We start from the raw sequence: 11,567 nt of genomic DNA, 5'->3' as shown, positions 1-11,567 counted from the left end.
GGATCGACGTCGCTGATTGGCGGAGCCGGCGTTTCGCGAGGCAGCGCACTCAGCGCGGCGCGCTCTGATTGGTCGGCGGCGGAAACGCCCTCTTGAAACTAGAGAAACAAGGCAACGTGGAGCAGAAGAAAAGAACGAGTGAAGAAAAGAACAAGAAAAGTGACAAAAGTTTTCACTTTGAATCAAATATTTGCTCAAAAACTCGCGAGCCAGATTCGTCGTTACTAATCACTGTGTAAAGACAAAAGTATTAAAGTATAACAGAGGAAAAAACTTTTTAAACGTCACAAAACACCGTAAAACGTAAATAAAACCTGAATAAATTATTTTTTTTTACATTTATTATATCTTCAACTCTTTTTAAACCTTACTTTGTTTATTCTTTTCTTGGCCTCGTTAAGTATTTCTAAGTATGTCAAAATAAATACAAGTTCTGAATTAAAGTTTAATACATCGTAATGTTTGTACATCTTTAATGAATTATATTGAAGACCTTTGAATAAAATGAATATAAAATGAAATAATAAACAATTCAAATACAACATTATCCTCGTTAAAATGTATCCAATTTTATTTAGTAAAGATTAGTTTCACTCAACACGGTTTAAAATCTATTTAAAAAGTGTTCGTTTTATAGTTTTAAGATTTCTATTTGTAAAAATGTGACAAAATAAAAGTTTGGTTTGAAATGAAAAAAATAAAACAAATGAATATAAACAAGTTTGATCCATTTGTTCTTCTGTGAAGAAACGTACATCATGAAAGTATTGATCAGTTAAATGGATGAAAATGACGTTTTTAAAAGGAGTAAATAACCATTAATTACTGACTTAGTTACAATAATAACCATTAATTACTGACTTAGTTACAATAATAACCATTAATTACTGACTTAGTTACAATAATAACCATTATTACTGACTTAGTTACAATGATAACCATTAATTACTGACTTAGTTACAATAATAACCATTATTACTGACTTAGTTACAATGATAACCATTAATTACTGACTTAGTTACAATAATAACCATTAATTACTGACTTAGTTACAATAATAACCATTAATTACTGACTTAGTTACAATAATAACCATTAATTACTGACTTAGTTACAATAATAACCATTATTACTGACTTAGTTACAATGATAACCATTAATTACTGACTTAGTTACAATAATAACCATTATTACTGACTTAGTTACAATGATAACCATTAATTACTGACTTAGTTACAATAATAACCATTAATTACTGACTTAGTTACAATAATAACCATTGTTACTGACTTAGTTACAATAATAACCATTATTACTGACTTAGTTACAATAATAACCATATTACTGACTTAGTTACAATAATAACCATTAATTACTGACTTAGTTACAATAATAACCATTAATTACTGACTTAGTTACAATGATAACCATTAATTACTGACTTAGTTACAATAATAACCATTATTACTGACTTAGTTACAATAATAACCATTATTACTGACTTAGTTACAATAATAACCATTAATTACTAACTTAGTTACAATAATAACCATTATTACTGACTTAGTTACAATAATAACCATTAATTACTGACTTAGTTACAATAATAACCATTAATTACTGACTTAGTTACAATAATAACCATTAATTACTGACTTAGTTACAATAATAACCATTATTACTGACTTAGTTACAATGATAACCATTAATTACTGACTTAGTTACAATAATAACCATTATTACTGACTTAGTTACAATGATAACCATTAATTACTGACTTAGTTACAATAATAACCATTAATTACTGACTTAGTTACAATAATAACCATTAATTACTGACTTAGTTACAATAATAACCATTAATTACTGACTTAGTTACAATAATAACCATTATTACTGACTTAGTTACAATGATAACCATTAATTACTGACTTAGTTACAATAATAACCATTATTACTGACTTAGTTACAATGATAACCATTAATTACTGACTTAGTTACAATAATAACCATTAATTACTGACTTAGTTACAATAATAACCATTGTTACTGACTTAGTTACAATAATAACCATTATTACTGACTTAGTTACAATAATAACCATATTACTGACTTAGTTACAATAATAACCATTAATTACTGACTTAGTTACAATAATAACCATTAATTACTGACTTAGTTACAATGATAACCATTAATTACTGACTTAGTTACAATAATAACCATTATTACTGACTTAGTTACAATAATAACCATTATTACTGACTTAGTTACAATAATAACCATTAATTACTAACTTAGTTACAATAATAACCATTATTACTGACTTAGTTACAATAATAACCATTAATTACTGACTTAGTTACAATAATAACCATTATTACTGACTTAGTTACAATAATAACCATTAATTACTGACTTAGTTACAATAATAACCATTATTACTGACTTAGTTACAATAATAACCATTATTACTGACTTAGTTACAATAATAACCATTAATTACTAACTTAGTTACAATAATAACCATTATTACTGACTTAGTTACAATAATAACCATTAATTACTGACTTAGTTACAATAATAACCATTATTACTGACTTAGTTACAATAATAACCATATTACTGACTTAGTTACAATAATAACCATTATTACTGACTTAGTTACAATAATAACCATTAATTACTGACTTAGTTACAATAATAACCATTTATTACTGACTTAGTTACAATGATAACCATTAATTACTGACTTAGTTACAATAATAACCATCATTACTGACTTAGTTACAATAATAACCATTAATTACTGACTTAGTTACAATAATAACCATTTATTACTGACTTAGTTACAATGATAACCATTAATTACTGACTTAGTTACAATAATAACCATCACTACTGACTTAGTTACAATAATAACCATTAATTACTGACTTAGTTACAATAATAACCATTAATTACTGACTTAGTTACAATAATAACCATTAATTACTAACTTAGTTAAAATAATAACCATTAATTACTGACTTAGTTACAATAATAACCATTATTACTGACTTAGTTACAATAATAACCATTAATTACTGACTTAATTACAATAATAACCATTATTACTGACTTAGTTACAATAATAAACATATTGCTGACTTAGTTACAATAATAACCATTAATTACTGACTTAGTTACAATAATAACCATTAATTACTGACTTAGTTACAATAATAACCATTAATTACTGACTTAGTTACAATAATAACCATATTGCTGACTTAGTTACAATAATAACCATTAATAACTGACTTAGTTACAATAATAACCATTAATTACTAACTTAGTTACAATAATAACCATTAATTACTAACTTAGTTACAATAATAACCATTAATTACTGACTTAGTTACAATAATAACCATTAATTACTGACTTAGTTACAATAATAACCATTATTACTGACTTAGTTACAATAATAACCATTATTACTGACTTAGTTACAATAATAACCATTATTACTGACTTAGTCACAATAATAACCATTAATTACTGACTTAGTTACAATGATAACCATTAATTACTGACTTAGTTACAATGATAACCATTAATTACTGACTTAGTCACAATAATAACCATTAATTACTGACTTAGTTACAATAATAACCATTATTACTGACTTAGTTACAATAATAACCATTAATTACTGACTTAGTTACAATAATAACCATTATTACTGACTTAGTTACAATAATAACCATTAATTACTGACTTAGTTACAATAATAACCATTATTACTGACTTAGTTACAATAATAACCATTATTACTGACTTAGTTACAATGATAACCATTAATTACTGACTTAGTTACAATGATAACCATTATTACTAACTTAGTTACAATGATAACCATTATTACTAACTTAGTTACAATAATAACCATTATTACTGACTTAGTTACAATAATAACCATTAATTACTGACTTAGTTACAATAATAACCATTAATTACTAACTTAGTTACAATAATAACCATTAATTACTGACTTAGTTACAATAATAACCATTAATTACTAACTTAGTTACAATAATAACCATTAATTACTAACTTAGTTACAATAATAACCATTAATTACTAACTTAGTTACAATAATAACCATTAATTACTAACTTAGTTACAATAATAACCATTAATTACTGACTTAGTTACAATAATAACCATATTACTGACTTAGTCACAATAATAACCATTTATTACTGACTTAGTTACAATGATAACCATTATTACTAACTTAGTTACAATATTAACCATTAATTACTGACAACGAACAGAACAGAGAAGATATGTTTGATGAAAGCTGGTCTAAGAGCGACGCTCGCTAAAGGAAGCAGGAAAACGTGAACGTGGACAAGTTTCATCCACGAGGGATTAAAGGCCTGATGGATCTGCTGATCTGTGCAGGACCAGCTCCAGAGGAGGAGCCACTCTTGCTGGGTTCAGCAGTCTGGACAAAGTGGCTCGAGAGTAGAATCACAGTGTGTGTGTGTAGGCGTGTGTGTAGGTGTGTGTGTGTGTGTGTGTGTGTGTGTGTGTGTGTGTGTGTGTGTGTGTGTGTGTGTGTGTGTGTGTGTGTGTGTGTGTGTGTGTGTGTGTGTGTGTGTGTGTGTGTGTGTGTCGACAGGAAACACTCCTGACATTTTTCAGGGACCGTCAGAACCGCAGGAACACATCCAGCTCTGGGATGTCGGGACCACCTGAGGGTCCTGGTCTTCTGCTGGACCTGCAGAACAAAAGCATGTTTGACTCTCAGATCTTTTATTCCAGAATGTTAAGAATGTCAGAATGTTGACTAACTATGGTCCACTCCATTCTGAGACGCACCTGGACACCCTTGATTTTTTTTAAATAAGTTGACGAAAACAAAGCATAAAACGATGACTCCCGCGTTGACGTTAAATAATAGACTTGCGTGGATTTATTCAAGATTCCACTAAAATAATTGCGCCTCATGTCAGAGCGTTGTTTTTGTCGAGTGGTGCGCTGGTGACATCCAGTGGTCAGAAGAGGTATAACATGTTGAAAAAGATCTATTTCCAGACGAACATTAATTATATTAAACTGCGTAAAATGTAAAGTTTTAAAACATTCAAAAATGTCAAAAAGCACATTATTAAATTAGCAAAATGTATATTAGGAAGTTATATTAAATACACAAGATAATCATATTTGCAAATGAAGCATTTAAATAATTATCTTTATCCTTTATTTCCTGTTTACGTGCTAAATGTGCGCCAGAGTTTGTCCCAGCTACACAGGGCAAGAGGACTTACAGGAATACAGCAGTACCAGGGCAGAACAATATCAGTATTAAAGCAGTACTACAGCAGAACTAAAGCAGTACTACAGCAGTACTACAGTGACTGGTGCATCTCTGTGTGTGCGTGTCTGTTTGTGTCTTGTCTTTGTGTTTGTGCATGCGTGTTTGTGAGCATTTGTGTTTTTGTGTGTTAGTGTTTGTACTTGAGCGCGTGTATGTCTGTGTGTTTTTATGTGCATGTGTGTTTTTAAGTGCATGTGTGTTTTTAAGTGCATGTGTGTTTTTAAGTGCATGTGTGTTTTTAAGTGCATGTGTGTTTTTAAGTGCATGTGTGTTTTTATGTGTATGTGTGTTTTTATGTGCACGTGTGTTTTTGTGTTATTTAAAAAAAGTAAACTTACATTAATTACATTAATTACAGATTTTAAAAAAAGTACTAAAGTTGTGTGTTATTTGACAAAGTAATGTTTTGTGCGACGATGCAAAAGAATGATTGGACATGTCTGAGACGACACACAACTAGACACACACGTGTGTGTGACACTTGTGCAGATGATCCGTCTCTTGGATTCCTTCACTGATTGGCTGCTGGAGGCTCTAATGAGCTGCAGTGTGTGTGTGTGTGTGTGTGTGTGTGTGTGTGTTTATTGTCTGGTCAAGTGTGTGTTCAGAAATAGACGAGCTCCATGTGCAGCTCAGTCTTCACACCACTGTGTTTGTTCCCAGTCACTCGAGAACAAAACTCTCATCTCGGAGAGAAGAAGATTTTTACTCTCGTCTCTGTCGACACAAACGTTTGTGAACGAACGACAAGTTTGTGAGTCTGTGACTGATGCAGTCGCACAAAAGATGCAGTCGCACAAAAGATGCAGTCGCACAAAAGATGCAGTCGCACAAGAGAAGCAATTGTTTGGTAAAACCTCAAAACAATTTCATCAGAGAAGAAGATGTTTGTGTACATGTCTGTGTGTGTTTGTGTACATGTCTGTGTGTGTTTGTGTACATGTCTGTGTGTGTTTGTGTACATGTCTGTGTGTGTTTGTGTACATGTCTGTGTGTGTTTGTGTACATGTCTGTGTGTGTTTGTATATGTGTCTATGTGTTTGTGTACATGTCTGTGTGCAAGTGTATATGTGTTTGTGTACATGTCTGTGTGTGTTTGTGTACATGTCTGTGTGCAAGTGTATATGTGTTTGTGTACATGTCTGTGTGCGAGTATATATGTGTCTATGTGTTTGTGTACATGTCCGTGTGTGTTTGTATACATGTCTATGTGTTTGTGTACATGTCTGTGTGTGTTTGTGTACATGTCTGTGTGTGTTTGTGTACATGTCTGTGTGTTTTGTATACATGTCTATGTGTTTGTGTACTTGTCTGTGTGCAAGTGTATATGTGTTTGTGTACATATCCGTGTGTGTTTGTGTACATGTCTGTGTGTGTTTGTGTACATGTCTGTGTGCGAGTGTATATGTGTTTGTGTACATGTCCGTGTGTGTTTGTGTACATGTCTGTGTGTGTTTGTGTACATGTCTGTGTGCGAGTGTATATGTGTTTGTGTACATGTCCGTGTGTGTTTGTGTACATGTCTGTGTGTGTTTGTGTACATGTTTGTGTGCAGGTGTATATGTGTTTGTGTATAAGTCTATGTATGTGTGAGTGTGTGTTTGTGTATAAGTCTATGTATGTATGTTTTAAAGTCTGTGTGTGTAAACTAATGTATATTGTTAGTATATTGTTAGCTGAACATCAGAGTAGATTCAACACAACAATCTGACTTCAGTTCACGACACTTGGAAACATCGACACCTTCACTCGTGCGACTCTTTCAGACTCCATCAGTGATTGTGAGTCATTACTGTGTAATGATCTCCTTATATAGTCTCACAGTGTCTCTCTGAGACGCACACACACACACACACACACACACACACACACACACCCGCACACGCGTCACTGTCCTGCTTTTGGAAACCACATCATGGAACCATCGATTGTTCCTCCTTCAAAGTTCTCAGAGGAGAAGACACGGATCACATTCTGTGGGGCCGTCGTGATGTAGTGTCCCCGATAAAGAGCCTCTCTTTGTTTAGCTGCCCCCCCCCCCCCCCTAATCCTGGTGAAGGCCTTCCAGCGAGCGAGGGAGGTGGAGAGAGCACCGGGGCCCACAGAGCCGGCCTCGGCCCCCTTAAGGAGCCGAGGCCCACAGCTATTAGAACTCCCAAGAAACTTCACACCTCCCTGCAGGGACTATAAATAGTGTCCATCTGTCCCCGAGGCTCAGTTACAGCTCATTCCTCTCAGGATGGCTGGAGGAAGCTCACCGCGGGGGGGCGGGTCGGGGGGCGGCAGGGGGGGACTCTCTAGTCATCACACGGGTCGACCTTTTCCCGACGCCTGCGAGGAAGTCCATCAGTTCTGTCACCTCCACCCGGTCAACGCTCGGGCCCCCCCGACAGATCAGTGACCCCCGGAGCCCAAGCACTCATCGTCGCTCCGGCACCGTTCAATCTCTCCGCTGACCCGTCACATGCTCCCGACTCCAGACCCGGTCCAGACCGAGCCTCAGGGTTGGCGTCAGGACCTGAGAGGCAGGAGCAGGTCTGCATAGCAACGAGTCGGCGCCGGCGGCTGCGTTCGCCCCGGAGCGAGACCGGAGGTGTTCTGAGTTCTGGTCTGACGAGGACGACACGAGAATAAGAAACACAAACTTTCACGTCGAGGCTCGATAAAGAGTTTCATGCTGAATCATCTGGTATCTCCCCTGAATCATCTGGTATCTCCCCGAGGGCGATGGATCCGTGGCAGGAGGCCACGTCTCCATGGATACACACATTCAGTAGTATTAGCACCATCTTTGCAGTGATTCTCACACCTCGGACACACAAACACCGACGCACACCAGAGACAAACTTCTACACACTGTGAGAGGAAACTAGACTTTTATGAGGTTTAGGTGGGTGTGTGTGTGTGTGTGTGTGTGTGTGTGTGTGTGTGTGTGTGTGTGTGTGTGTGTGTGTGTGTGTGTGTCTGTCAAGAGTGTGTTAATATCACATTACAACGATACCATATATAGAGATAAATAGTGATAGTGTAGTAACAAGTATAATAAGTATATATGTGTAGTATTGTCCAGTACTTGACTCTGGTGTTGTGATAGTGTAGTAACAAGTATATATGTGTAGTATTGTCAAGTACGTGACTCTGGTGTTGTGATAGTGTAGTAACAAGTATATATGTGTAGTATTGTCCAGTACTTGACTCTGGTGTTGCGATAGTGTAGTAACAAGTATATATGTGTAGTATTGTCCAGTACTTGACTCTGGTGTTGTGATAGTGTAGTAACAAGTATATATGTGTAGTATTGTCCAGTACTTGACTCTGGTGTTGTGATAGTGTAGTAACAGGTATATATGTGTAGTATTGTCCAGTACTTGACTCTGGTGTTGTGATAGTGTAGTAACAAGTATATATGTGTAGTATTGTCCAGTACTTGACTCTGGTGTTGTAATAGTGTAGTAACAAGTATATATGTGTAGTATTGTCCAGTACTTGACTCTGGTGTTGTAATAGTGTAGTAACAGGTATATATGTGTAGTATTGTCCAGTACTTTACTCTGGTGTTGTAATAGTGTAGTAACAAGTATATATGTGTAGTATTGTCCAGTACTTGACTCTGGTGTTGTGATAGTGTAGTAACAAGTATATATGTGTAGTATTGTCCAGTACTTGACTCTGGTGTTGTGATAGTGTAGTAACAAGTATATATGTGTAGCAGTGTCCAGTACTTGATTCTGGTGTTGTGATAGTGTAGTAACAAGTATATATGTGTAGTATTGTCCAGTACTTGACTCTGGTGTTGTAATAGTGTAGTAACAAGTATATATCTGTAGTATTGTCCAGTACTTGACTCTGGTGTTGTGATAGTGTAGTAACACGTATATATGTGTAGTATTGTCCAGTACTTGACTCTGGTGTTGTAATAGTGTAGTAACAAGTATATATGTGTAGTATTGTCCAGTACTTGACTCTGGTGTTGTAATAGTGTAGTAACAGGTATATATGTGTAGTATTGTCCAGTACTTGACTCTGGTTTTGTAATAGTGTAGTAACAAGTATATATGTGTAGTATTGTCCAGTACTTGATTCTGGTGTTGTGATAGTGTAGTAACAAGTATATATGTGTAGTATTGTCCAGTACTTGACTCTGGTGTTGTAATAGTGTAGTAACAAGTATATATCTGTAGTATTGTCCAGTACTTGACTCTGGTGTTGTGATAGTGTAGTAACAAGTATATATGTGTAGTATTGTCCAGTACTTGACTCTGGTGTTGTGATAGTGTAGTAATCATTATATATGTGTAGTATTGTCCGGTACTTGACTCTGGTGTTGTGATATTGTAGTAACAAGTATATATGTGTAGTATTGTCCAGTACTTGACTCTGGTGTTGTGATAGTGTAGTAACAAGTATATATGTGTAGTATTGTCCAGTACTTGACTCTGGTGTTGTGATAGTGTAGTAACAAGTATATATGTGTAGTATTGTCCGGTACTTGACTCTTGGGTTGTGATAGTGTAGTAACAAGTATATATGTGTAGTATTGTCCAGTACTTGACTCTGGTGTTGTGATAGTGTAGTAACAAGTATATATGTGTAGTATTGTTCAGTACTTGACTCTGGTGTTGGGATAGTGTAGTAACAAGTATATATGTGTAGTATTGTCCAGTACTTGATTCTGGTGTTGTGATAGTGTAGTAACAAGTATATATGTGTAGTATTGTCCAGTACTTGACTCTGGTGTTGTAATAGTGTAGTAACAAGTATATATCTGTAGTATTGTCCAGTACTTGACTCTGGTGTTGTGATAGTGTAGTAACAAGTATATATGTGTAGTATTGTCCAGTACTTGACTCTGGTGTTGTGATAGTGTAGTAATCATTATATATGTGTAGTATTGTCCGGTACTTGACTCTGGTGTTGTGATAGTGTAGTAACAAGTATATATGTGTAGTATTGTCCAGTACTTGACTCTGGTGTTGTGATAGTGTAGTAACAAGTATATATGTGTAGTATTGTCCAGTACTTGACTCTGGTGTTGTGATAGTGTAGTAACAAGTATATATGTGTAGTATTGTCCGGTACTTGACTCTTGGGTTGTGATAGTGTAGTAACAAGTATATATGTGTAGTATTGTCCAGTACTTGACTCTGGTGTTGTGATAGTGTAGTAACAAGTATATATGTGTAGTATTGTTCAGTACTTGACTCTGGTGTTGGGATAGTGTAGTAACAAGTATATATGTGTAGTATTGTCCAGTACTTGACTCTGGTGTTGTGATAGTGTAGTAACAAGTATATATGTGTAGTATTGTTCAGTACTTGACTCTGGTGTTGGGATAGTGTAGTAACAAGTATATATGTGTAGTATTGTCCAGTACTTGACTCTGGTGTTGTGATAGTGTAGTAACAAGTATATATGTGTAGTATTGTTCAGTACTTGACTCTGGTGTTGGGATAGTGTAGTAACAAGTATATATTTGTAGTATTGTCCAGTACTTGACTCTGGTGTTGTGATAGTGTAGTAACAAGTATATATGTGTAGTATTGTCCAGTACTTGACTCTGGTGTTGTAGTATTTACAGACCACATGACTCTTGACAAAGTCGTAACTGCTTTCATTTGTTTTCAAACCAAAATATGTCCAAACATCAGCTTTAAAAGCTGCTGGACTCACTGTATCCTCTTGTCCTCAGTCATCATTCTTTTTAAGATTAATCACAACACAAACATGAACAAACACCGTCAGTATTATATGTTAATATACTTTTTTTCTTCAGGAGTGTTTTAGGTATTCATGTGATAAAACTATGTTAAAACGACACAATCTAAATTTCCACGACCTTAAAAATCAAGATTAAAGTGAATTTTCACGTGAAAAACTCGATCTGAGGAGGAAACCAGAGTTTCTTTTGTGGTATGAACTTGATAAACTAATGATGACATTAATTTCTGTTTAGTATAATAAGAACAATTATGTATTTATTATTTCACTTCTGTCTGTGTGTACGGGTCACATGTAGGATTAAACATATGGACTCATAGAGTTGTATTTATGAAGCGAACCATGCTAACCTCATAAAGTACTACGTTTGTACTTTGAATTGTAAAAACTGATTTAACTGGTTTTAACATTAGCATTGACTAGCAAACAACAAGATGGCATCAGTGAGAAAAAGGGTGAATAACTGGTGTAGAGTTTA

At 34.6% G+C, this 11,567-nt stretch overlaps 1 protein-coding gene across 3 annotated transcripts in view; it reads right to left on the bottom strand.

Moving 5' to 3' along the window:
• cps1 (carbamoyl-phosphate synthase 1, mitochondrial) overlaps positions 1-4,766 on the bottom strand; it is a 97,584-nt gene extending 92,818 nt beyond the window's left edge. For 2 of the 3 annotated variants that reach the window (XR_015713146.1, XR_015713145.1), the window contains exon 1: positions 1-310. This exon is cut by the window's left edge and continues 254 nt beyond it. The gene's annotated coding sequence lies outside the window, so the exon portion shown is untranslated. Of the gene's footprint in view, positions 311-4,686 lie in introns of those variants that run through there. The other variant, XM_087803446.1, reaches the window with a different exon arrangement.
• Between the last annotated feature and the right edge of the window lie 6,801 nt (positions 4,767-11,567).

The sequence above is a fragment of the Callionymus lyra genome, chromosome 12, assembly GCF_982586985.1.
Source record: "Callionymus lyra chromosome 12, fCalLyr1.hap1.1, whole genome shotgun sequence".
In the NCBI taxonomy this organism is placed as follows: Eukaryota; Metazoa; Chordata; class Actinopteri; order Syngnathiformes; family Callionymidae; genus Callionymus; species Callionymus lyra.
Note: the sequence above shows the minus strand (reverse complement) of the source record. Positions and strands in the feature narration are given on the sequence as shown.